This window comes from Phyllobates terribilis, unplaced genomic scaffold (genome assembly GCF_046119375.1).
Source record: "Phyllobates terribilis strain yellow unplaced genomic scaffold, ASM4611937v1 Scaffold_123__1_contigs__length_5148117, whole genome shotgun sequence".
Classification (NCBI taxonomy): domain Eukaryota; kingdom Metazoa; phylum Chordata; class Amphibia; order Anura; family Dendrobatidae; genus Phyllobates; species Phyllobates terribilis.
In genome coordinates this window covers 839,672-862,778 of record NW_027362883.1, presented here as the reverse complement: position 1 = coordinate 862,778, position 23,107 = coordinate 839,672, and the positions used below count along the sequence as shown (strand labels likewise).

At 44.0% G+C, this 23,107-nt stretch overlaps 17 non-coding genes across 17 annotated transcripts; all 17 read right to left on the bottom strand.

Moving 5' to 3' along the window:
• Positions 1-613: 613 nt before the first annotated feature.
• On the bottom strand, positions 614-804 carry LOC141203021 (U2 spliceosomal RNA). Its single transcript, XR_012274165.1, has one exon. It is a non-coding gene; the product is annotated as a U2 spliceosomal RNA (small nuclear RNA).
• A 1,118-nt stretch (positions 805-1,922) lies between these two features.
• LOC141203020 (U2 spliceosomal RNA) lies at positions 1,923-2,113 on the bottom strand. Its single transcript, XR_012274163.1, has one exon. It is a non-coding gene; the product is annotated as a U2 spliceosomal RNA (small nuclear RNA).
• Positions 2,114-3,231: 1,118 nt separating this feature from the next.
• Positions 3,232-3,422, bottom strand: LOC141202344 (U2 spliceosomal RNA). Its single transcript, XR_012273619.1, has one exon. It is a non-coding gene; the product is annotated as a U2 spliceosomal RNA (small nuclear RNA).
• A 1,115-nt stretch (positions 3,423-4,537) lies between these two features.
• LOC141203018 (U2 spliceosomal RNA) lies at positions 4,538-4,728 on the bottom strand. Its single transcript, XR_012274161.1, has one exon. It is a non-coding gene; the product is annotated as a U2 spliceosomal RNA (small nuclear RNA).
• A 1,115-nt stretch (positions 4,729-5,843) lies between these two features.
• LOC141203017 (U2 spliceosomal RNA) lies at positions 5,844-6,034 on the bottom strand. Its single transcript, XR_012274160.1, has one exon. It is a non-coding gene; the product is annotated as a U2 spliceosomal RNA (small nuclear RNA).
• Positions 6,035-7,149: 1,115 nt separating this feature from the next.
• LOC141203015 (U2 spliceosomal RNA) lies at positions 7,150-7,340 on the bottom strand. Its single transcript, XR_012274159.1, has one exon. It is a non-coding gene; the product is annotated as a U2 spliceosomal RNA (small nuclear RNA).
• Positions 7,341-8,455: 1,115 nt separating this feature from the next.
• On the bottom strand, positions 8,456-8,646 carry LOC141203014 (U2 spliceosomal RNA). The gene has a single exon (XR_012274158.1). It is a non-coding gene; the product is annotated as a U2 spliceosomal RNA (small nuclear RNA).
• A 1,115-nt stretch (positions 8,647-9,761) lies between these two features.
• On the bottom strand, positions 9,762-9,952 carry LOC141202787 (U2 spliceosomal RNA). Its single transcript, XR_012273940.1, has one exon. It is a non-coding gene; the product is annotated as a U2 spliceosomal RNA (small nuclear RNA).
• A 1,115-nt stretch (positions 9,953-11,067) lies between these two features.
• On the bottom strand, positions 11,068-11,258 carry LOC141202857 (U2 spliceosomal RNA). Its single transcript, XR_012274006.1, has one exon. It is a non-coding gene; the product is annotated as a U2 spliceosomal RNA (small nuclear RNA).
• A 1,115-nt stretch (positions 11,259-12,373) lies between these two features.
• LOC141203013 (U2 spliceosomal RNA) lies at positions 12,374-12,564 on the bottom strand. The gene has a single exon (XR_012274157.1). It is a non-coding gene; the product is annotated as a U2 spliceosomal RNA (small nuclear RNA).
• A 1,115-nt stretch (positions 12,565-13,679) lies between these two features.
• Positions 13,680-13,870, bottom strand: LOC141203012 (U2 spliceosomal RNA). Its single transcript, XR_012274156.1, has one exon. It is a non-coding gene; the product is annotated as a U2 spliceosomal RNA (small nuclear RNA).
• A 1,115-nt stretch (positions 13,871-14,985) lies between these two features.
• LOC141202775 (U2 spliceosomal RNA) lies at positions 14,986-15,176 on the bottom strand. Its single transcript, XR_012273929.1, has one exon. It is a non-coding gene; the product is annotated as a U2 spliceosomal RNA (small nuclear RNA).
• Positions 15,177-16,291: 1,115 nt separating this feature from the next.
• LOC141202239 (U2 spliceosomal RNA) lies at positions 16,292-16,482 on the bottom strand. Its single transcript, XR_012273519.1, has one exon. It is a non-coding gene; the product is annotated as a U2 spliceosomal RNA (small nuclear RNA).
• A 1,115-nt stretch (positions 16,483-17,597) lies between these two features.
• On the bottom strand, positions 17,598-17,788 carry LOC141203011 (U2 spliceosomal RNA). Its single transcript, XR_012274155.1, has one exon. It is a non-coding gene; the product is annotated as a U2 spliceosomal RNA (small nuclear RNA).
• Positions 17,789-18,906: 1,118 nt separating this feature from the next.
• On the bottom strand, positions 18,907-19,097 carry LOC141203010 (U2 spliceosomal RNA). Its single transcript, XR_012274154.1, has one exon. It is a non-coding gene; the product is annotated as a U2 spliceosomal RNA (small nuclear RNA).
• Positions 19,098-20,212: 1,115 nt separating this feature from the next.
• LOC141203009 (U2 spliceosomal RNA) lies at positions 20,213-20,403 on the bottom strand. The gene has a single exon (XR_012274153.1). It is a non-coding gene; the product is annotated as a U2 spliceosomal RNA (small nuclear RNA).
• Positions 20,404-21,518: 1,115 nt separating this feature from the next.
• On the bottom strand, positions 21,519-21,707 carry LOC141202552 (U2 spliceosomal RNA). The gene has a single exon (XR_012273808.1). It is a non-coding gene; the product is annotated as a U2 spliceosomal RNA (small nuclear RNA).
• Positions 21,708-23,107: the final 1,400 nt, after the last annotated feature.

The following is a 23,107-nucleotide window of genomic DNA, read 5'->3' as shown; positions in this document are numbered from 1 at the left end:
GCCATAAGCAACAGTTTAACAGAATGCCACAGACTAATCAACCAAACTTTTTGGGTTGGGTTCTCTTTTATAGTCTGCAGGCATTAAATGAAAGAAGTCAGTGTTCCAGCAGAAGGAGACAACGTTTCAGAAAAGGCATTGTAGCAAACCAAAAAAGAAATTTTAAGCGCAGCAGAGTAACCAGCGCACATACCTGTTAGCTCAGGTGAGTTTAAAAGGCTGCTGTTGATAACAAGGGCATTTGCTAAATAGATGGTGTGTGTGCAACAATATACTGAAAGGTCAATTATATTGTGCAGCTTATCTCACCACCTGTAGTTATTTAGGTGAAAGCTCCAAAATGCTTGCCTAATATGTCTGTTTATCCAAAAGGAAGTAAAAAGGGAGAGCTAGAAAGATAGCATTGCATCACATTACATGGCAATGCAATGCACAGTTGCTGAAGTTGAACCAAAATGAGCTTGTAATCTGGCTTCTGCAACTTTGAACATGAAAAATCCAATGAGGAGAAGAAAAGCAAAGCCAAAGAGTCCATCCCAAAATCCGACAAACAAGCAAAATGAACAAAAAACATTGAATTCAATTCTTTCTGATTTTAGAAACTGCATTAAAGAAGGGGTGCACCGGTCCTGGAGATACTGCAATACCAGGTCAATGCGTGGAGTGGACAGAGCAAGCTCTTTTTCCATCTCCCTGTTCTAAAAATCCATTTAATATATGGTCCCCAGATAGGGGACGTATCAGATATTAAACTGATAAGAACAGATACTACACTTGATCTTAGCCAAAAGGCCGAGAAGCGATAACCAGAATTGGTTTCAAACTACGGAGCCACCCAAGGATCCTGAAAAGTCCATTTGTGGAGATGAGCTCCTGGACTCCCGTTAAGAAGACATGTTGTCAACCTCTAGATCCCTTACATGCCTGCACTTTTCGGCTTGCTGCTGCTGCAATCCACGCGTTTTAGATCTGCATAACTCCACCTCTTTAAACACAGCACCTTCACCCCCTGCTGTTCCCACCCGCCTCAACACCGTTGGAAGGGAGGAGAACCAATTAAGGCGGGGGGTGGGGTGGAACGAGCAGCTGTCTACCCTTAGCAGGAGGGCTCCTGATTACATACCTCTCCTGCTGCTGCTGCTGCTGCTGGCTGTCCAGCAGCAGACTGAAGGTGGCTGCTGCTGTGCACAGGTATATAAAGGCTCAGAGCCTATTATGACACGCGCAGCCAGCGTTCCATTGCCACATTCCATCTACTGCAGGCAGGATACCTGGCTGGCTGAATGTCGCTGAGAAGCTCACAGAGACCGCCATAAGCAACAGTTTAACAGAATGCCACAGACAAATCAACCAAACTTTTTGGGTTGGGTTCTCTTTTATAGTCTGCAGGCATTAAATGAAAGAAGTCAGTGTTCCAGCAGAAGGAGACAACGTTTCAGAAAAGGCATTGTAGCAAACCAAAAAAGAAATTTTAAGCGCAGCAGAGTAACCAGCGCACATACCTGTTAGCTCAGGTGAGTTTAAAAGGCTGCTGTTGATAACAAGGGCATTTGCTAAATAGATGGTGTGTGTGCAACAATATACTGAAAGGTCAATTATATTGTGCAGCTTATCTCACCACCTGTAGTTATTTAGGTGAAAGCTCCAAAATGCTTGCCTAATATGTCTGTTTATCCAAAAGGAAGTAAAAAGGGAGAGCTAGAAAGATAGCATTGCATCACATTACATGGCAATGCAATGCACAGTTGCTGATGTTGAACCAAAATGAGCTTGTAATCTGGCTTCTGCAACTTTGAACATGAAAAATCCAATGAGGAGAAGAAAAGCAAAGCCAAAGAGTCCATCCCAAAATCCGACAAACAAGCAAAATGAACAAAAAACATTGAATTCAATTCTTTCTGATTTTAGAAACTGCATTAAAGAAGGGGTGCACCGGTCCTGGAGATACTGCAATACCAGGTCAATGCGTGGAGTGGACAGAGCAAGCTCTTTTTCCATCTCCCTGTTCTAAAAATCCATTTAATATATGGTCCCCAGATAGGGGACGTATCAGATATTAAACTGATAAGAACAGATACTACACTTGATCTTAGCCAAAAGGCCGAGAAGCGATAACCAGAATTGGTTTCAAACTACGGAGCCACCCAAGGATCCTGAAAAGTCCATTTGTGGAGATGAGCTCCTGGACTCCCGTTAAGAAGACATGTTGTCAACCTCTAGATCCCTTACATGCCTGCACTTTTCGGCTTGCTGCTGCTGCAATCCACGCGTTTTAGATCTGCATAACTCCACCTCTTTAAACACAGCACCTTCACCCCCTGCTGTTCCCACCCGCCTCAACACCGTTGGAAGGGAGGAGAACCAATTAAGGCGGGGGGTGGGGTGGAACGAGCAGCTGTCTACCCTTAGCAGGAGGGCTCCTGATTACATACCTCTCCTGCTGCTGCTGCTGCTGCTGGCTGTCCAGCAACAGACTGAAGGTGGCTGCTGCTGTGCACAGGTATATAAAGGCTCAGAGCCTATTATGACACGCGCAGCCAGCGTTCCATTGCCACATTCCATCTACTGCAGGCAGGATACCTGGCTGGCTGAATGTCGCTGAGAAGCTCACAGAGACCGCCATAAGCAACAGTTTAACAGAATGCCACAGACTAATCAACCAAACTTTTTGGGTTGGGTTCTCTTTTATAGTCTGCAGGCATTAAATGAAAGAAGTCAGTGTTCCAGCAGAAGGAGACAACGTTTCAGAAAAGGCATTGTAGCAAACCAAAAAAGAAATTTTAAGCGCAGCAGAGTAACCAGCGCACATACCTGTTAGCTCAGGTGAGTTTAAAAGGCTGCTGTTGATAACAAGGGCATTTGCTAAATAGATGGTGTGTGTGCAACAATATACTGAAAGGTCAATTATATTGTGCAGCTTATCTCACCACCTGTAGTTATTTAGGTGAAAGCTCCAAAATGCTTGCCTAATATGTCTGTTTATCCAAAAGGAAGTAAAAAGGGAGAGCTAGAAAGATAGCATTGCATCACATTACATGGCAATGCAATGCACAGTTGCTGAAGTTGAACCAAAATGAGCTTGTAATCTGGCTTCTGCAACTTTGAACATGAAAAATCCAATGAGGAGAAGAAAAGCAAAGCCAAAGAGTCCATCCCAAAATCCGACAAACAAGCAAAATGAACAAAAAACATTGAATTCAATTCTTTCTGATTTTAGAAACTGCATTAAAGAAGGGGTGCACCTGTCCTGGAGATACTGCAATACCAGGTCAATGCGTGGAGTGGACAGAGCAAGCTCTTTTTCCATCTCCCTGTTCTAAAAATCCATTTAATATATGGTCCCCAGATAGGGGACGTATCAGATATTAAACTGATAAGAACAGATACTACACTTGATCTTAGCCAAAAGGCCGAGAAGCGATAACCAGAATTGGTTTCAAACTACGGAGCCACCCAAGGATCCTGAAAAGTCCATTTGTGGAGATGAGCTCCTGGACTCCCGTTAAGAAGACATGTTGTCAACCTCTAGATCCCTTACATGCCTGCACTTTTCGGCTTGCTGCTGCTGCAATCCACGCGTTTTAGATCTGCATAACTCCACCTCTTTAAACACAGCACCTTCACCCCCTGCTGTTCCCACCCGCCTCAACACCGTTGGAAGGGAGGAGAACCAATTAAGGTGGGGGGTGGGGTGGAACGAGCAGCTGTCTACCCTTAGCAGGAGGGCTCCTGATTACATACCTCTCCTGCTGCTGCTGCTGCTGGCTGTCCAGCAGCAGACTGAAGGTGGCTGCTGCTGTGCACAGGTATATAAAGGCTCAGAGCCTATTATGACACGCGCAGCCAGCGTTCCATTGCCACATTCCATCTACTGCAGGCAGGATACCTGGCTGGCTGAATGTCGCTGAGAAGCTCACAGAGACCGCCATAAGCAACAGTTTAACAGAATGCCACAGACTAATCAACCAAACTTTTTGGGTTGGGTTCTCTTTTATAGTCTGCAGGCATTAAATGAAAGAAGTCAGTGTTCCAGCAGAAGGAGACAACGTTTCAGAAAAGGCATTGTAGCAAACCAAAAAAGAAATTTTAAGCGCAGCAGAGTAACCAGCGCACATACCTGTTAGCTCAGGTGAGTTTAAAAGGCTGCTGTTGATAACAAGGGCATTTGCTAAATAGATGGTGTGTGTGCAACAATATACTGAAAGGTCAATTATATTGTGCAGCTTATCTCACCACCTGTAGTTATTTAGGTGAAAGCTCCAAAATGCTTGCCTAATATGTCTGTTTATCCAAAAGGAAGTAAAAAGGGAGAGCTAGAAAGATAGCATTGCATCACATTACATGGCAATGCAATGCACAGTTGCTGAAGTTGAACCAAAATGAGCTTGTAATCTGGCTTCTGCAACTTTGAACATGAAAAATCCAATGAGGAGAAGAAAAGCAAAGCCAAAGAGTCCATCCCAAAATCCGACAAACAAGCAAAATGAACAAAAAACATTGAATTCAATTCTTTCTGATTTTAGAAACTGCATTAAAGAAGGGGTGCACCGGTCCTGGAGATACTGCAATACCAGGTCAATGCGTGGAGTGGACAGAGCAAGCTCTTTTTCCATCTCCCTGTTCTAAAAATCCATTTAATATATGGTCCCCAGATAGGGGACGTATCAGATATTAAACTGATAAGAACAGATACTACACTTGATCTTAGCCAAAAGGCCGAGAAGCGATAACCAGAATTGGTTTCAAACTACGGAGCCACCCAAGGATCCTGAAAAGTCCATTTGTGGAGATGAGCTCCTGGACTCCCGTTAAGAAGACATGTTGTCAACCTCTAGATCCCTTACATGCCTGCACTTTTCGGCTTGCTGCTGCTGCAATCCACGCGTTTTAGATCTGCATAACTCCACCTCTTTAAACACAGCACCTTCACCCCCTGCTGTTCCCACCCGCCTCAACACCGTTGGAAGGGAGGAGAACCAATTAAGGCGGGGGGTGGGGTGGAACGAGCAGCTGTCTACCCTTAGCAGGAGGGCTCCTGATTACATACCTCTCCTGCTGCTGCTGCTGCTGGCTGTCCAGCAGCAGACTGAAGGTGGCTGCTGCTGTGCACAGGTATATAAAGGCTCAGAGCCTATTATGACACGCGCAGCCAGCGTTCCATTGCCACATTCCATCTACTGCAGGCAGGATACCTGGCTGGCTGAATGTCGCTGAGAAGCTCACAGAGACCGCCATAAGCAACAGTTTAACAGAATGCCACAGACTAATCAACCAAACTTTTTGGGTTGGGTTCTCTTTTATAGTCTGCAGGCATTAAATGAAAGAAGTCAGTGTTCCAGCAGAAGGAGACAACGTTTCAGAAAAGGCATTGTAGCAAACCAAAAAAGAAATTTTAAGCGCAGCAGAGTAACCAGCGCACATACCTGTTAGCTCAGGTGAGTTTAAAAGGCTGCTGTTGATAACAAGGGCATTTGCTAAATAGATGGTGTGTGTGCAACAATATACTGAAAGGTCAATTATATTGTGCAGCTTATCTCACCACCTGTAGTTATTTAGGTGAAAGCTCCAAAATGCTTGCCTAATATGTCTGTTTATCCAAAAGGAAGTAAAAAGGGAGAGCTAGAAAGATAGCATTGCATCACATTACACGGCAATGCAATGCACAGTTGCTGAAGTTGAACCAAAATGAGCTTGTAATCTGGCTTCTGCAACTTTGAACATGAAAAATCCAATGAGGAGAAGAAAAGCAAAGCCAAAGAGTCCATCCCAAAATCCGACAAACAAGCAAAATGAACAAAAAACATTGAATTCAATTCTTTCTGATTTTAGAAACTGCATTAAAGAAGGGGTGCACCGGTCCTGGAGATACTGCAATACCAGGTCAATGCGTGGAGTGGACAGAGCAAGCTCTTTTTCCATCTCCCTGTTCTAAAAATCCATTTAATATATGGTCCCCAGATAGGGGACGTATCAGATATTAAACTGATAAGAACAGATACTACACTTGATCTTAGCCAAAAGGCCGAGAAGCGATAACCAGAATTGGTTTCAAACTACGGAGCCACCCAAGGATCCTGAAAAGTCCATTTGTGGAGATGAGCTCCTGGACTCCCGTTAAGAAGACATGTTGTCAACCTCTAGATCCCTTACATGCCTGCACTTTTCGGCTTGCTGCTGCTGCAATCCACGCGTTTTAGATCTGCATAACTCCACCTCTTTAAACACAGCACCTTCACCCCCTGCTGTTCCCACCCGCCTCAACACCGTTGGAAGGGAGGTGAACCAATTAAGGCGGGGGGTGGGGTGGAACGAGCAGCTGTCTACCCTTAGCAGGAGGGCTCCTGATTACATACCTCTCCTGTTGCTGCTGCTGCTGGCTGTCCAGCAGCAGACTGAAGGTGGCTGCTGCTGTGCACAGGTATATAAAGGCTCAGAGCCTATTATGACACGCGCAGCCAGCGTTCCATTGCCACATTCCATCTACTGCAAGCAGGATACCTGGCTGGCTGAATGTCGCTGAGAAGCTCACAGAGACCGCCATAAGCAACAGTTTAACAGAATGCCACAGACTAATCAACCAAACTTTTTGGGTTGGGTTCTCTTTTATAGTCTGCAGGCATTAAATGAAAGAAGTCAGTGTTCCAGCAGAAGGAGACAACGTTTCAGAAAAGGCATTGTAGCAAACCAAAAAAGAAATTTTAAGCGCAGCAGAGTAACCAGCGCACATACCTGTTAGCTCAGGTGAGTTTAAAAGGCTGCTGTTGATAACAAGGGCATTTGCTAAATAGATGGTGTGTGTGCAACAATATACTGAAAGGTCAATTATATTGTGCAGCTTATCTCACCACCTGTAGTTATTTAGGTGAAAGCTCCAAAATGCTTGCCTAATATGTCTGTTTATCCAAAAGGAAGTAAAAAGGGAGAGCTAGAAAGATAGCATTGCATCACATTACATGGCAATGCAATGCACAGTTGCTGAAGTTGAACCAAAATGAGCTTGTAATCTGGCTTCTGCAACTTTGAACATGAAAAATCCAATGAGGAGAAGAAAAGCAAAGCCAAAGAGTCCATCCCAAAATCCGACAAACAAGCAAAATGAACAAAAAACATTGAATTCAATTCTTTCTGATTTTAGAAACTGCATTAAAGAAGGGGTGCACCGGTCCTGGAGATACTGCAATACCAGGTCAATGCGTGGAGTGGACAGAGCAAGCTCTTTTTCCATCTCCCTGTTCTAAAAATCCATTTAATATATGGTCCCCAGATAGGGGACGTATCAGATATTAAACTGATAAGAACAGATACTACACTTGATCTTAGCCAAAAGGCCGAGAAGCGATAACCAGAATTGGTTTCAAACTACGGAGCCACCCAAGGATCCTGAAAAGTCCATTTGTGGAGATGAGCTCCTGGACTCCCGTTAAGAAGACATGTTGTCAACCTCTAGATCCCTTACATGCCTGCACTTTTCGGCTTGCTGCTGCTGCAATCCACGCGTTTTAGATCTGCATAACTCCACCTCTTTAAACACAGCACCTTCACCCCCTGCTGTTCCCACCCGCCTCAACACCGTTGGAAGGGAGGAGAACCAATTAAGGCGGGGGGTGGGGTGGAACGAGCAGCTGTCTACCCTTAGCAGGAGGGCTCCTGATTACATACCTCTCCTGCTGCTGCTGCTGCTGGCTGTCCAGCAGCAGACTGAAGGTGGCTGCTGCTGTGCACAGGTATATAAAGGCTCAGAGCCTATTATGACACGCGCAGCCAGCGTTCCATTGCCACATTCCATCTACTGCAGGCAGGATACCTGGCTGGCTGAATGTCGCTGAGAAGCTCACAGAGACCGCCATAAGCAACAGTTTAACAGAATGCCACAGACTAATCAACCAAACTTTTTGGGTTGGGTTCTCTTTTATAGTCTGCAGGCATTAAATGAAAGAAGTCAGTGTTCCAGCAGAAGGAGACAACGTTTCAGAAAAGGCATTGTAGCAAACCAAAAAAGAAATTTTAAGCGCAGCAGAGTAACCAGCGCACATACCTGTTAGCTCAGGTGAGTTTAAAAGGCTGCTGTTGATAACAAGGGCATTTGCTAAATAGATGGTGTGTGTGCAACAATATACTGAAAGGTCAATTATATTGTGCAGCTTATCTCACCACCTGTAGTTATTTAGGTGAAAGCTCCAAAATGCTTGCCTAATATGTCTGTTTATCCAAAAGGAAGTAAAAAGGGAGAGCTAGAAAGATAGCATTGCATCACATTACATGGCAATGCAATGCACAGTTGCTGAAGTTGAACCAAAATGAGCTTGTAATCTGGCTTCTGCAACTTTGAACATGAAAAATCCAATGAGGAGAAGAAAAGCAAAGCCAAAGAGTCCATCCCAAAATCCGACAAACAAGCAAAATGAACAAAAAACATTGAATTCAATTCTTTCTGATTTTAGAAACTGCATTAAAGAAGGGGTGCACCGGTCCTGGAGATACTGCAATACCAGGTCAATGCGTGGAGTGGACAGAGCAAGCTCTTTTTCCATCTCCCTGTTCTAAAAATCCATTTAATATATGGTCCCCAGATAGGGGACGTATCAGATATTAAACTGATAAGAACAGATACTACACTTGATCTTAGCCAAAAGGCCGAGAAGCGATAACCAGAATTGGTTTCAAACTACGGAGCCACCCATGGATCCTGAAAAGTCCATTTGTGGAGATGAGCTCCTGGACTCCCGTTAAGAAGACATTTTGTCAACCTCTAGATCCCTTACATGCCTGCACTTTTCGGCTTGCTGCTGCTGCAATCCACGCGTTTTAGATCTGCATAACTCCACCTCTTTAAACACAGCACCTTCACCCCCTGCTGTTCCCACCCGCCTCAACACCGTTGGAAGGGAGGAGAACCAATTAAGGCGGGGGGTGGGGTGGAACGAGCAGCTGTCTACCCTTAGCAGGAGGGCTCCTGATTACATACCTCTCCTGCTGCTGCTGCTGCTGGCTGTCCAGCAGCAGACTGAAGGTGGCTGCTGCTGTGCACAGGTATATAAAGGCTCAGAGCCTATTATGACACGCGCAGCCAGCGTTCCATTGCCACATTCCATCTACTGCAGGCAGGATACCTGGCTGGCTGAATGTCGCTGAGAAGCTCACAGAGACCGCCATAAGCAACAGTTTAACAGAATGCCACAGACTAATCAACCAAACTTTTTGGGTTGGGTTCTCTTTTATAGTCTGCAGGCATTAAATGAAAGAAGTCAGTGTTCCAGCAGAAGGAGACAACGTTTCAGAAAAGGCATTGTAGCAAACCAAAAAAGAAATTTTAAGCGCAGCAGAGTAACCAGCGCACATACCTGTTAGCTCAGGTGAGTTTAAAAGGCTGCTGTTGATAACAAGGGCATTTGCTAAATAGATGGTGTGTGTGCAACAATATACTGAAAGGTCAATTATATTGTGCAGCTTATCTCACCACCTGTAGTTATTTAGGTGAAAGCTCCAAAATGCTTGCCTAATATGTCTGTTTATCCAAAAGGAAGTAAAAAGGGAGAGCTAGAAAGATAGCATTGCATCACATTACATGGCAATGCAATGCACAGTTGCTGAAGTTGAACCAAAATGAGCTTGTAATCTGGCTTCTGCAACTTTGAACATGAAAAATCCAATGAGGAGAAGAAAAGCAAAGCCAAAGAGTCCATCCCAAAATCCGACAAACAAGCAAAATGAACAAAAAACATTGAATTCAATTCTTTCTGATTTTAGAAACTGCATTAAAGAAGGGGTGCACCGGTCCTGGAGATACTGCAATTCCAGGTCAATGCGTGGAGTGGACAGAGCAAGCTCTTTTACCATCTCCCTGTTCTAAAAATCCATTTAATATATGGTCCCCAGATAGGGGACGTATCAGATATTAAACTGATAAGAACAGATACTACACTTGATCTTAGCCAAAAGGCCGAGAAGCGATAACCAGAATTGGTTTCAAACTACGGAGCCACCCAAGGATCCTGAAAAGTCCATTTGTGGAGATGAGCTCCTGGACTCCCGTTAAGAAGACATGTTGTCAACCTCTAGATCCCTTACATGCCTGCACTTTTCGGCTTGCTGCTGCTGCAATCCACGCGTTTTAGATCTGCATAACTCCACCTCTTTAAACACAGCACCTTCACCCCCTGCTGTTCCCACCCGCCTCAACACCGTTGGAAGGGAGGAGAACCAATTAAGGCGGGGGGTGGGGTGGAACGAGCAGCTGTCTACCCTTAGCAGGAGGGCTCCTGATTACATACCTCTCCTGCTGCTGCTGCTGCTGGCTGTCCAGCAGCAGACTGAAGGTGGCTGCTGCTGTGCACAGGTATATAAAGGCTCAGAGCCTATTATGACACGCGCAGCCAGCGTTCCATTGCCACATTCCATCTACTGCAGGCAGGATACCTGGCTGGCTGAATGTCGCTGAGAAGCTCACAGAGACCGCCATAAGCAACAGTTTAACAGAATGCCACAGACTAATCAACCAAACTTTTTGGGTTGGGTTCTCTTTTATAGTCTGCAGGCATTAAATGAAAGAAGTCAGTGTTCCAGCAGAAGGAGACAACGTTTCAGAAAAGGCATTGTAGCAAACCAAAAAAGAAATTTTAAGCGCAGCAGAGTAACCAGCGCACATACCTGTTAGCTCAGGTGAGTTTAAAAGGCTGCTGTTGATAACAAGGGCATTTGCTAAATAGATGGTGTGTGTGCAACAATATACTGAAAGGTCAATTATATTGTGCAGCTTATCTCACCACCTGTAGTTATTTAGGTGAAAGCTCCAAAATGCTTGCCTAATATGTCTGTTTATCCAAAAGGAAGTAAAAAGGGAGAGCTAGAAAGATAGCATTGCATCACATTACATGGCAATGCAATGCACAGTTGCTGAAGTTGAACCAAAATGAGCTTGTAATCTGGCTTCTGCAACTTTGAACATGAAAAATCCAATGAGGAGAAGAAAAGCAAAGCCAAAGAGTCCATCCCAAAATCCGACAAACAAGCAAAATGAACAAAAAACATTGAATTCAATTCTTTCTGATTTTAGAAACTGCATTAAAGAAGGGGTGCACCGGTCCTGGAGATACTGCAATACCAGGTCAATGCGTGGAGTGGACAGAGCAAGCTCTTTTTCCATCTCCTTGTTCTAAAAATCCATTTAATATATGGTCCCCAGATAGGGGACGTATCAGATATTAAACTGATAAGAACAGATACTACACTTGATCTTAGCCAAAAGGCCGAGAAGCGATAACCAGAATTGGTTTCAAACTACGGAGCCACCCAAGGATCCTGAAAAGTCCATTTGTGGAGATGAGCTCCTGGACTCCCGTTAAGAAGACATGTTGTCAACCTCTAGATCCCTTACATGCCTGCACTTTTCGGCTTGCTGCTGCTGCAATCCACGCGTTTTAGATCTGCATAACTCCACCTCTTTAAACACAGCACCTTCACCCCCTGCTGTTCCCACCCGCCTCAACACCGTTGGAAGGGAGGTGAACCAATTAAGGCGGGGGGTGGGGTGGAACGAGCAGCTGTCTACCCTTAGCAGGAGGGCTCCTGATTACATACCTCTCCTGTTGCTGCTGCTGCTGGCTGTCCAGCAGCAGACTGAAGGTGGCTGCTGCTGTGCACAGGTATATAAAGGCTCAGAGCCTATTATGACACGCGCAGCCAGCGTTCCATTGCCACATTCCATCTACTGCAAGCAGGATACCTGGCTGGCTGAATGTCGCTGAGAAGCTCACAGAGACCGCCATAAGCAACAGTTTAACAGAATGCCACAGACTAATCAACCAAACTTTTTGGGTTGGGTTCTCTTTTATAGTCTGCAGGCATTAAATGAAAGAAGTCAGTGTTCCAGCAGAAGGAGACAACGTTTCAGAAAAGGCATTGTAGCAAACCAAAAAAGAAATTTTAAGCGCAGCAGAGTAACCAGCGCACATACCTGTTAGCTCAGGTGAGTTTAAAAGGCTGCTGTTGATAACAAGGGCATTTGCTAAATAGATGGTGTGTGTGCAACAATATACTGAAAGGTCAATTATATTGTGCAGCTTATCTCACCACCTGTAGTTATTTAGGTGAAAGCTCCAAAATGCTTGCCTAATATGTCTGTTTATCCAAAAGGAAGTAAAAAGGGAGAGCTAGAAAGATAGCATTGCATCACATTACATGGCAATGCAATGCACAGTTGCTGAAGTTGAACCAAAATGAGCTTGTAATCTGGCTTCTGCAACTTTGAACATGAAAAATCCAATGAGGAGAAGAAAAGCAAAGCCAAAGAGTCCATCCCAAAATCCGACAAACAAGCAAAATGAACAAAAAACATTGAATTCAATTCTTTCTGATTTTAGAAACTGCATTAAAGAAGGGGTGCACCGGTCCTGGAGATACTGCAATACCAGGTCAATGCGTGGAGTGGACAGAGCAAGCTCTTTTTCCATCTCCCTGTTCTAAAAATCCATTTAATATATGGTCCCCAGATAGGGGACGTATCAGATATTAAACTGATAAGAACAGATACTACACTTGATCTTAGCCAAAAGGCCGAGAAGCGATAACCAGAATTGGTTTCAAACTACGGAGCCACCCAAGGATCCTGAAAAGTCCATTTGTGGAGATGAGCTCCTGGACTCCCGTTAAGAAGACATGTTGTCAACCTCTAGATCCCTTACATGCCTGCACTTTTCGGCTTGCTGCTGCTGCAATCCACGCGTTTTAGATCTGCATAACTCCACCTCTTTAAACACAGCACCTTCACCCCCTGCTGTTCCCACCCGCCTCAACACCGTTGGAAGGGAGGAGAACCAATTAAGGCGGGGGGTGGGGTGGAACGAGCAGCTGTCTACCCTTAGCAGGAGGGCTCCTGATTACATACCTCTCCTGCTGCTGCTGCTGCTGGCTGTCCAGCAGCAGACTGAAGGTGGCTGCTGCTGTGCACAGGTATATAAAGGCTCAGAGCCTATTATGACACGCGCAGCCAGCGTTCCATTGCCACATTCCATCTACTGCAGGCAGGATACCTGGCTGGCTGAATGTCGCTGAGAAGCTCACAGAGACCGCCATAAGCAACAGTTTAACAGAATGCCACAGACTAATCAACCAAACTTTTTGGGTTGGGTTCTCTTTTATAGTCTGCAGGCATTAAATGAAAGAAGTCAGTGTTCCAGCAGAAGGAGACAACGTTTCAGAAAAGGCATTGTAGCAAACCAAAAAAGAAATTTTAAGCGCAGCAGAGTAACCAGCGCACATACCTGTTAGCTCAGGTGAGTTTAAAAGGCTGCTGTTGATAACAAGGGCATTTGCTAAATAGATGGTGTGTGTGCAACAATATACTGAAAGGTCAATTATATTGTGCAGCTTATCTCACCACCTGTAGTTATTTAGGTGAAAGCTCCAAAATGCTTGCCTAATATGTCTGTTTATCCAAAAGGAAGTAAAAAGGGAGAGCTAGAAAGATAGCATTGCATCACATTACATGGCAATGCAATGCACAGTTGCTGAAGTTGAACCAAAATGAGCTTGTAATCTGGCTTCTGCAACTTTGAACATGAAAAATCCAATGAGGAGAAGAAAAGCAAAGCCAAAGAGTCCATCCCAAAATCCGACAAACAAGCAAAATGAACAAAAAACATTGAATTCAATTCTTTCTGATTTTAGAAACTGCATTAAAGAAGGGGTGCACCGGTCCTGGAGATACTGCAATACCAGGTCAATGCGTGGAGTGGACAGAGCAAGCTCTTTTTCCATCTCCCTGTTCTAAAAATCCATTTAATATATGGTCCCCAGATAGGGGACGTATCAGATATTAAACTGATAAGAACAGATACTACACTTGATCTTAGCCAAAAGGCCGAGAAGCGATAACCAGAATTGGTTTCAAACTACGGAGCCACCCATGGATCCTGAAAAGTCCATTTGTGGAGATGAGCTCCTGGACTCCCGTTAAGAAGACATTTTGTCAACCTCTAGATCCCTTACATGCCTGCACTTTTCGGCTTGCTGCTGCTGCAATCCACGCGTTTTAGATCTGCATAACTCCACCTCTTTAAACACAGCACCTTCACCCCCTGCTGTTCCCACCCGCCTCAACACCGTTGGAAGGGAGGAGAACCAATTAAGGCGGGGGGTGGGGTGGAACGAGCAGCTGTCTACCCTTAGCAGGAGGGCTCCTGATTACATACCTCTCCTGCTGCTGCTGCTGCTGGCTGTCCAGCAGCAGACTGAAGGTGGCTGCTGCTGTGCACAGGTATATAAAGGCTCAGAGCCTATTATGACACGCGCAGCCAGCGTTCCATTGCCACATTCCATCTACTGCAGGCAGGATACCTGGCTGGCTGAATGTCGCTGAGAAGCTCACAGAGACCGCCATAAGCAACAGTTTAACAGAATGCCACAGACTAATCAACCAAACTTTTTGGGTTGGGTTCTCTTTTATAGTCTGCAGGCATTAAATGAAAGAAGTCAGTGTTCCAGCAGAAGGAGACAACGTTTCAGAAAAGGCATTGTAGCAAACCAAAAAAGAAATTTTAAGCGCAGCAGAGTAACCAGCGCACATACCTGTTAGCTCAGGTGAGTTTAAAAGGCTGCTGTTGATAACAAGGGCATTTGCTAAATAGATGGTGTGTGTGCAACAATATACTGAAAGGTCAATTATATTGTGCAGCTTATCTCACCACCTGTAGTTATTTAGGTGAAAGCTCCAAAATGCTTGCCTAATATGTCTGTTTATCCAAAAGGAAGTAAAAAGGGAGAGCTAGAAAGATAGCATTGCATCACATTACATGGCAATGCAATGCACAGTTGCTGAAGTTGAACCAAAATGAGCTTGTAATCTGGCTTCTGCAACTTTGAACATGAAAAATCCAATGAGGAGAAGAAAAGCAAAGCCAAAGAGTCCATCCCAAAATCCGACAAACAAGCAAAATGAACAAAAAACATTGAATTCAATTCTTTCTGATTTTAGAAACTGCATTAAAGAAGGGGTGCACCGGTCCTGGAGATACTGCAATTCCAGGTCAATGCGTGGAGTGGACAGAGCAAGCTCTTTTACCATCTCCCTGTTCTAAAAATCCATTTAATATATGGTCCCCAGATAGGGGACGTATCAGATATTAAACTGATAAGAACAGATACTACACTTGATCTTAGCCAAAAGGCCGAGAAGCGATAACCAGAATTGGTTTCAAACTACGGAGCCACCCAAGGATCCTGAAAAGTCCATTTGTGGAGATGAGCTCCTGGACTCCCGTTAAGAAGACATGTTGTCAACCTCTAGATCCCTTACATGCCTGCACTTTTCGGCTTGCTGCTGCTGCAATCCACGCGTTTTAGATCTGCATAACTCCACCTCTTTAAACACAGCACCTTCACCCCCTGCTGTTCCCACCCGCCTCAACACCGTTGGAAGGGAGGAGAACCAATTAAGGCGGGGGGTGGGGTGGAACGAGCAGCTGTCTACCCTTAGCAGGAGGGCTCCTGATTACATACCTCTCCTGCTGCTGCTGCTGCTGGCTGTCCAGCAGCAGACTGAAGGTGGCTGCTGCTGTGCACAGGTATATAAAGGCTCAGAGCCTATTATGACACGCGCAGCCAGCGTTCCATTGCCACATTCCATCTACTGCAGGCAGGATACCTGGCTGGCTGAATGTCGCTGAGAAGCTCACAGAGACCGCCATAAGCAACAGTTTAACAGAATGCCACAGACTAATCAACCAAACTTTTTGGGTTGGGTTCTCTTTTATAGTCTGCAGGCATTAAATGAAAGAAGTCAGTGTTCCAGCAGAAGGAGACAACGTTTCAGAAAAGGCATTGTAGCAAACCAAAAAAGAAATTTTAAGCGCAGCAGAGTAACCAGCGCACATACCTGTTAGCTCAGGTGAGTTTAAAAGGCTGCTGTTGATAACAAGGGCATTTGCTAAATAGATGGTGTGTGTGCAACAATATACTGAAAGGTCAATTATATTGTGCAGCTTATCTCACCACCTGTAGTTATTTAGGTGAAAGCTCCAAAATGCTTGCCTAATATGTCTGTTTATCCAAAAGGAAGTAAAAAGGGAGAGCTAGAAAGATAGCATTGCATCACATTACATGGCAATGCAATGCACAGTTGCTGAAGTTGAACCAAAATGAGCTTGTAATCTGGCTTCTGCAACTTTGAACATGAAAAATCCAATGAGGAGAAGAAAAGCAAAGCCAAAGAGTCCATCCCAAAATCCGACAAACAAGCAAAATGAACAAAAAACATTGAATTCAATTCTTTCTGATTTTAGAAACTGCATTAAAGAAGGGGTGCACCAGTCCTGGAGATACTGCAATACCAGGTCAATGCGTGGAGTGGACAGAGCAAGCTCTTTTTCCATCTCCTTGTTCTAAAAATCCATTTAATATATGGTCCCCAGATAGGGGACGTATCAGATATTAAACTGATAAGAACAGATACTACACTTGATCTTAGCCAAAAGGCCGAGAAGCGATAACCAGAATTGGTTTCAAACTACGGAGCCACCCAAGGATCCTGAAAAGTCCATTTGTGGAGATGAGCTCCTGGACTCCCGTTAAGAAGACATGTTGTCAACCTCTAGATCCCTTACATGCCTGCACTTTTCGGCTTGCTGCTGCTGCAATCCACGCGTTTTAGATCTGCATAACTCCACCTCTTTAAACACAGCACCTTCACCCCCTGCTGTTCCCACCCGCCTCAACACCGTTGGAAGGGAGGAGAACCAATTAAGGCGGGGGGTGGGGTGGAACGAGCAGCTGTCTACCCTTAGCAGGAGGGCTCCTGATTACATACCTCTCCTGCTGCTGCTGCTGCTGGCTGTCCAGCAGCAGACTGAAGGTGGCTGCTGCTGTGCACAGGTATATAAAGGCTCAGAGCCTATTATGACACGTGCAGCCAGTGTTCCATTGCCACATTCCATCTACTGCAGGCAGGATACCTGGCTGGCTGAATGTCGCTGAGAAGATCACAGAGACCGCCATAAGCAACAGTTTAACAGAATGCCACAGACTAATCAACCAAACTTTTTGGGTTGGGTTCTCTTTTATAGTCTGCAGGCATTAAATGAAAGAAGTCAGTGTTCCAGCAGAAGGAGACAACGTTGCAGAAAAGGCATTGTAGCAAACCAAAAAAGAAATTTTAAGCGCAGCAGAGTAACCAGCGCACATACCTGTTAGCTCAGGTGAGTTTAAAAGGCTGCTGTTGATAACAAGGGCATTTGCTAAATAGATGGTGTGTGTGCAACAATATACTGAAAGGTCAATTATATTGTGCAGCTTATCTCACCACCTGTAGTTATTTAGGTGAAAGCTCCAAAATGCTTGCCTAATATGTCTGTTTATCCAAAAGGAAGTAAAAAGGGAGAGCTAAAGAGATAGCATTGCATCATATTACATGGCAATGCAATGCACAGTTGCTGAAGTTGAACCAAAATGAGCTTGTAATCTGGCTTCTGCAACTTTGAACATGAAAAATCCAATGAGGAGAAGAAAAGCAAAGCCAAAGAGTCCATCCCAAAATCCGACAAACAAGCAAAATGAACAAAAAACATTGAATTCAATTCTTTCTGATTTTAGAAACTGCATTAAAGAAGGGGTGCACCGGTCCTGGAGATACTGCAATACCAGGTCAATGCGTGGAGTGGACAGAGCAAGCTCTTTTTCCATCTCCCTGTTCTAAAAATCCATTTAATATATGGTCCCCAGATAGGGGACGTATCAGATATTAAACTGATAAGAACAGATACTACACTTGATCTTAGCCAAAAGGCCGAGAAGCGATAACCAGAATTGGTTTCAAACTACGGAGCCACCCAAGGATCCTGAAAAGTCCATTTGTGGAGATGAGCTCCTGGACTCCCGTTAAGAAGACATGTTGTCAACCTCTAGATCCCTTACATGCCTGCACTTTTCGGCTTGCTGCTGCTGCAATCCACGCGTTTTAGATCTGCATAACTCCACCTCTTTAAACACAGCACCTTCACCCCCTGCTGTTCCCACCCGCCTCAACACCGTTGGAAGGGAGGAGAACCAATTAAGGCGGGGGGTGGGGTGGAACGAGCAGCTGTCTACCCTTAGCAGGAGGGCTCCTGATTACATACCTCTCCTGCTGCTGCTGCTGCTGCTGGCTGTCCAGCAGCAGACTGAAGGTGGCTGCTGCTGTGCACAGGTATATAAAGGCTCAGAGCCTATTATGACACGCGCAGCCAGCGTTCCATTGCCACATTCCATCTACTGCAGGCAGGATACCTGGCTGGCTGAATGTCGCTGAGAAGCTCACAGAGACCACCATAAGCAACAGTTTAACAGAATGCCACAGACTAATCAACCAAACTTTTTGGGTTGGGTTCTCTTTTATAGTCTGCAGGCATTAAATGAAAGAAGTCAGTGTTCCAGCAGAAGGAGACAACGTTTCAGAAAAGGCATTGTAGCAAACCAAAAAAGAAATTTTAAGCGCAGCAGAGTAACCAGCGCACATACCTGTTAGCTCAGGTGAGTTTAAAAGGCTGCTGTTGATAACAAGGGCATTTGCTAAATAGATGGTGTGTGTGCAACAATATACTGAAAGGTCAATTATATTGTGCAGCTTATCTCACCACCTGTAGTTATTTAGGTGAAAGCTCCAAAATGCTTGCCTAATATGTCTGTTTATCCAAAAGGAAGTAAAAAGGGAGAGCTAGAAAGATAGCATTGCATCACATTACATGGCAATGCAATGCACAGTTGCTGAAGTTGAACCAAAATGAGCTTGTAATCTGGCTTCTGCAACTTTGAACATGAAAAATCCAATGAGGAGAAGAAAAGCAAAGCCAAAGAGTCCATCCCAAAATCCGACAAACAAGCAAAATGAACAAAAAACATTGAATTCAATTCTTTCTGATTTTAGAAACTGCATTAAAGAAGGGGTGCACCGGTCCTGGAGATACTGCAATACCAGGTCAATGCGTGGAGTGGACAGAGCAAGCTCTTTTTCCATCTCCCTGTTCTAAAAATCCATTTAATATATGGTCCCCAGATAGGGGACGTATCAGATATTAAACTGATAAGAACAGATACTACACTTGATCTTAGCCAAAAGGCCGAGAAGCGATAACCAGAATTGGTTTCAAACTACGGAGCCACCCAAGGATCCTGAAAAGTCCATTTGTGGAGATGAGCTCCTGGACTCCCGTTAAGAAGACATGTTGTCAACCTCTAGATCACTTACATGCCTGCACTTTTCGGCTTGCTGCTGCTGCAATCCACGCGTTTTAGATCTGCATAACTCCACCTCTTTAAACACAGCACCTTCACCCCCTGCTGTTCCCATCCGCCTCAACACCGTTGGAAGGGAGGAGAACCAATTAAGGCGGGGGGTGGGGTGGAACGAGCAGCTGTCTACCCTTAGCAGGAGGGCTCCTGATTACATACCTCTCCTGCTGCTGCTGCTGCTGGCTGTCCAGCAGCAGACTGAAGGTGGCTGCTGCTGTGCACAGGTATATAAAGGCTCAGAGCCTATTATGACACGCGCAGCCAGCGTTCCATTGCCACATTCCATCTACTGCAGGCAGGATACCTGGCTGGCTGAATGTCGCTGAGAAGCTCACAGAGACCGCCATAAGCAACAGTTTAACAGAATGCCACAGACTAATCAACCAAACTTTTTGGGTTGGGTTCTCTTTTATAGTCTGCAGGCATTAAATGAAAGAAGTCAGTGTTCCAGCAGAAGGAGACAACGTTTCAGAAAAGGCATTGTAGCAAACCAAAAAAGAAATTTTAAGCGCAGCAGAGTAACCAGCGCACATACCTGTTAGCTCAGGTGAGTTTAAAAGGCTGCTGTTGATAACAAGGGCATTTGCTAAATAGATGGTGTGTGTGCAACAATATACTGAAAGGTCAATTATATTGTGCAGCTTATCTCACCACCTGTAGTTATTTAGGTGAAAGCTCCAAAATGCTTGCCTAATATGTCTGTTTATCCAAAAGGAAGTAAAAAGGGAGAGCTAGAAAGATAGCATTGCATCACATTACATGGCAATGCAATGCACAGTTGCTGAAGTTGAACCAAAATGAGCTTGTAATCTGGCTTCTGCAACTTTGAACATGAAAAATCCAATGAGGAGAAGAAAAGCAAAGCCAAAGAGTCCATCCCAAAATCCGACAAACAAGCAAAATGAACAAAAAACATTGAATTCAATTCTTTCTGATTTTAGAAACTGCATTAAAGAAGGGGTGCACCGGTCCTGGAGATACTGCAATACCAGGTCAATGCGTGGAGTGGACAGAGCAAGCTCTTTTTCCATCTCCCTGTTCTAAAAATCCATTTAATATATGGTCCCCAGATAGGGGACGTATCAGATATTAAACTGATAAGAACAGATACTACACTTGATCTTAGCCAAAAGGCCGAGAAGCGATAACCAGAATTGGTTTCAAACTACGGAGCCACCCAAGGATCCTGAAAAGTCCATTTGTGGAGATGAGCTCCTGGACTCCCGTTAAGAAGACATGTTGTCAACCTCTAGATCCCTTACATGCCTGCACTTTTCGGCTTGCTGCTGCTGCAATCCACGCGTTTTAGATCTGCATAACTCCACCTCTTTAAACACAGCACCTTCACCCCCTGCTGTTCCCACCCGCCTCAACACCGTTGGAAGGGAGGAGAACCAATTAAGGCGGGGGGTGGGGTGGAACGAGCAGCTGTCTACCCTTAGCAGGAGGGCTCCTGATTACATACCTCTCCTGCTGCTGCTGCTGCTGGCTGTCCAGCAGCAGACTGAAGGTGGCTGCTGCTGTGCACAGGTATATAAAGGCTCAGAGCCTATTATGACACGCGCAGCCAGCGTTCCATTGCCACATTCCATCTACTGCAGGCAGGATACCTGGCTGGCTGAATGTCGCTGAGAAGCTCACAGAGACCGCCATAAGCAACAGTTTAACAGAATGCCACAGACTAATCAACCAAACTTTTTGGGTTGGGTTCTCTTTTATAGTCTGCAGGCATTAAATGAAAGAAGTCAGTGTTCCAGCAGAAGGAGACAACGTTTCAGAAAAGGCATTGTAGCAAACCAAAAAAGAAATTTTAAGCGCAGCAGAGTAACCAGCGCACATACCTGTTAGCTCAGGTGAGTTTAAAAGGCTGCTGTTGATAACAAGGGCATTTGCTAAATAGATGGTGTGTGTGCAACAATATACTGAAAGGTCAATTATATTGTGCAGCTTATCTCACCACCTGTAGTTATTTAGGTGAAAGCTCCAAAATGCTTGCCTAATATGTCTGTTTATCCAAAAGGAAGTAAAAAGGGAGAGCTAGAAAGATAGCATTGCATCACATTACATGGCAATGCAATGCACAGTTGCTGAAGTTGAACCAAAATGAGCTTGTAATCTGGCTTCTGCAACTTTGAACATGAAAAATCCAATGAGGAGAAGAAAAGCAAAGCCAAAGAGTCCATCCCAAAATCCGACAAACAAGCAAAATGAACAAAAAACATTGAATTCAATTCTTTCTGATTTTAGAAACTGCATTAAAGAAGGGGTGCACCGGTCCTGGAGATACTGCAATACCAGGTCAATGCGTGGAGTGGACAGAGCAAGCTCTTTTTCCATCTCCCTGTTCTAAAAATCCATTTAATATATGGTCCCCAGATAGGGGACGTATCAGATATTAAACTGATAAGAACAGATAAGGTTTCAACGCAATTTTATTGATTCAAAAGTATATTTACAAAGGTTTTAAAAAAGAACATTTATAACATTACAATAAAATGATAAAACATGATAATAATCAATTCAAGTTTTTTGTAAAAACACAATTTACCATCATAAAACCATTGTAACAATTAAGAAAATCATAATTACAGATGTACTTGGGTTTATTTAATTACCACTAATTGTGTTCCATAATTGTACACACCACATAGAAGCCGCTTCTTTTGCTCCATACAGTTTTTTATCTCTGAGATAGTAAATATACATTTCACTTAAAGCAATTTTTATACAGTCTGTTGAATCAATATGATCATGTTTGAAGAGTAAAATATTTCTAACTTTCCACATGGCATTTTTAAAACAATTAATAATAATCCAGGCAACTCGGAATTGTTTAAAATTTGGACGCTTAAAAAGACCATAAAAGACATAAAAGTGATTAAAATCTTTCAGGCCACATGCCCATTTTAAAAGTGGGCCTACCTTTCTCCAAACCTCCTGTGCAAAAGGACAATTCCAAAAGAGATGCAATACAGACTCACTTTCCCCGCATATATCTCTTGGACATTTGGCTCTCGCCACCAGCCCCCGCCTATGTTGAAACTCACGGGTAGGGAGGCACTGGTGGACGATAGCCCAGGCAAGGTCCTTGTGTACATTTGCAAGATATTTCCCGTACACATTTCGCCACACCGTTTTGGACCTTGCCTGTGAAAAATTGGAGACAGGAATTGTGTCCTCAGAGTGTCTGCAAGCAATAGATACCTTCCTTTGGTCCCCCAATATATCAGGCTCCAATTCCTGGAGACCTAAAAGCCTGACCGTTTTCTCAAGTATCACATACTGTTTAGGTGGGCACAGGAGCACAGGAGAACTTAAAGGTAGGCTAAACCACCTTTTAAAAATCATTCCTGCTGCATATTTTAAAAAATAACTAAAAATGCCATCAGATTTAAAAACCTTAAAACAGAAGCAGAAATACTTTATATGGAAAAAGGTAAAAAAATTGGGTACATCTTTACCTCCATTAGATTTACATTTGTACATCAGATCTCTTTTTAACTTTTCCATTTTTGAACCCCATAAAAACATAAAAACAATTCTTGTTACTTTCTTGATTTGTAAATTGGAAGGGGGAAACACCATTGCAACATACAACATAATGGGAATTAAAACGGCTTTAATAATTAAAATTTTACCTTCCATACTAAGGTTCCTTAAATTCCACAATGAGATCTTTTTTTCAATTTTATCCATTGCAGAGTCCCAGTTAGGGTCCCCCTCATTGTCTTGGTTAAAAATAATTCCTAAAATTTTTATGTGATTTTTCTGTATCACTATCCCAGGGGTCAAAGAGGAGTCCCATCCCCCCACATTAAAACAGTCACATTTATCTATATTTAATTTAAAA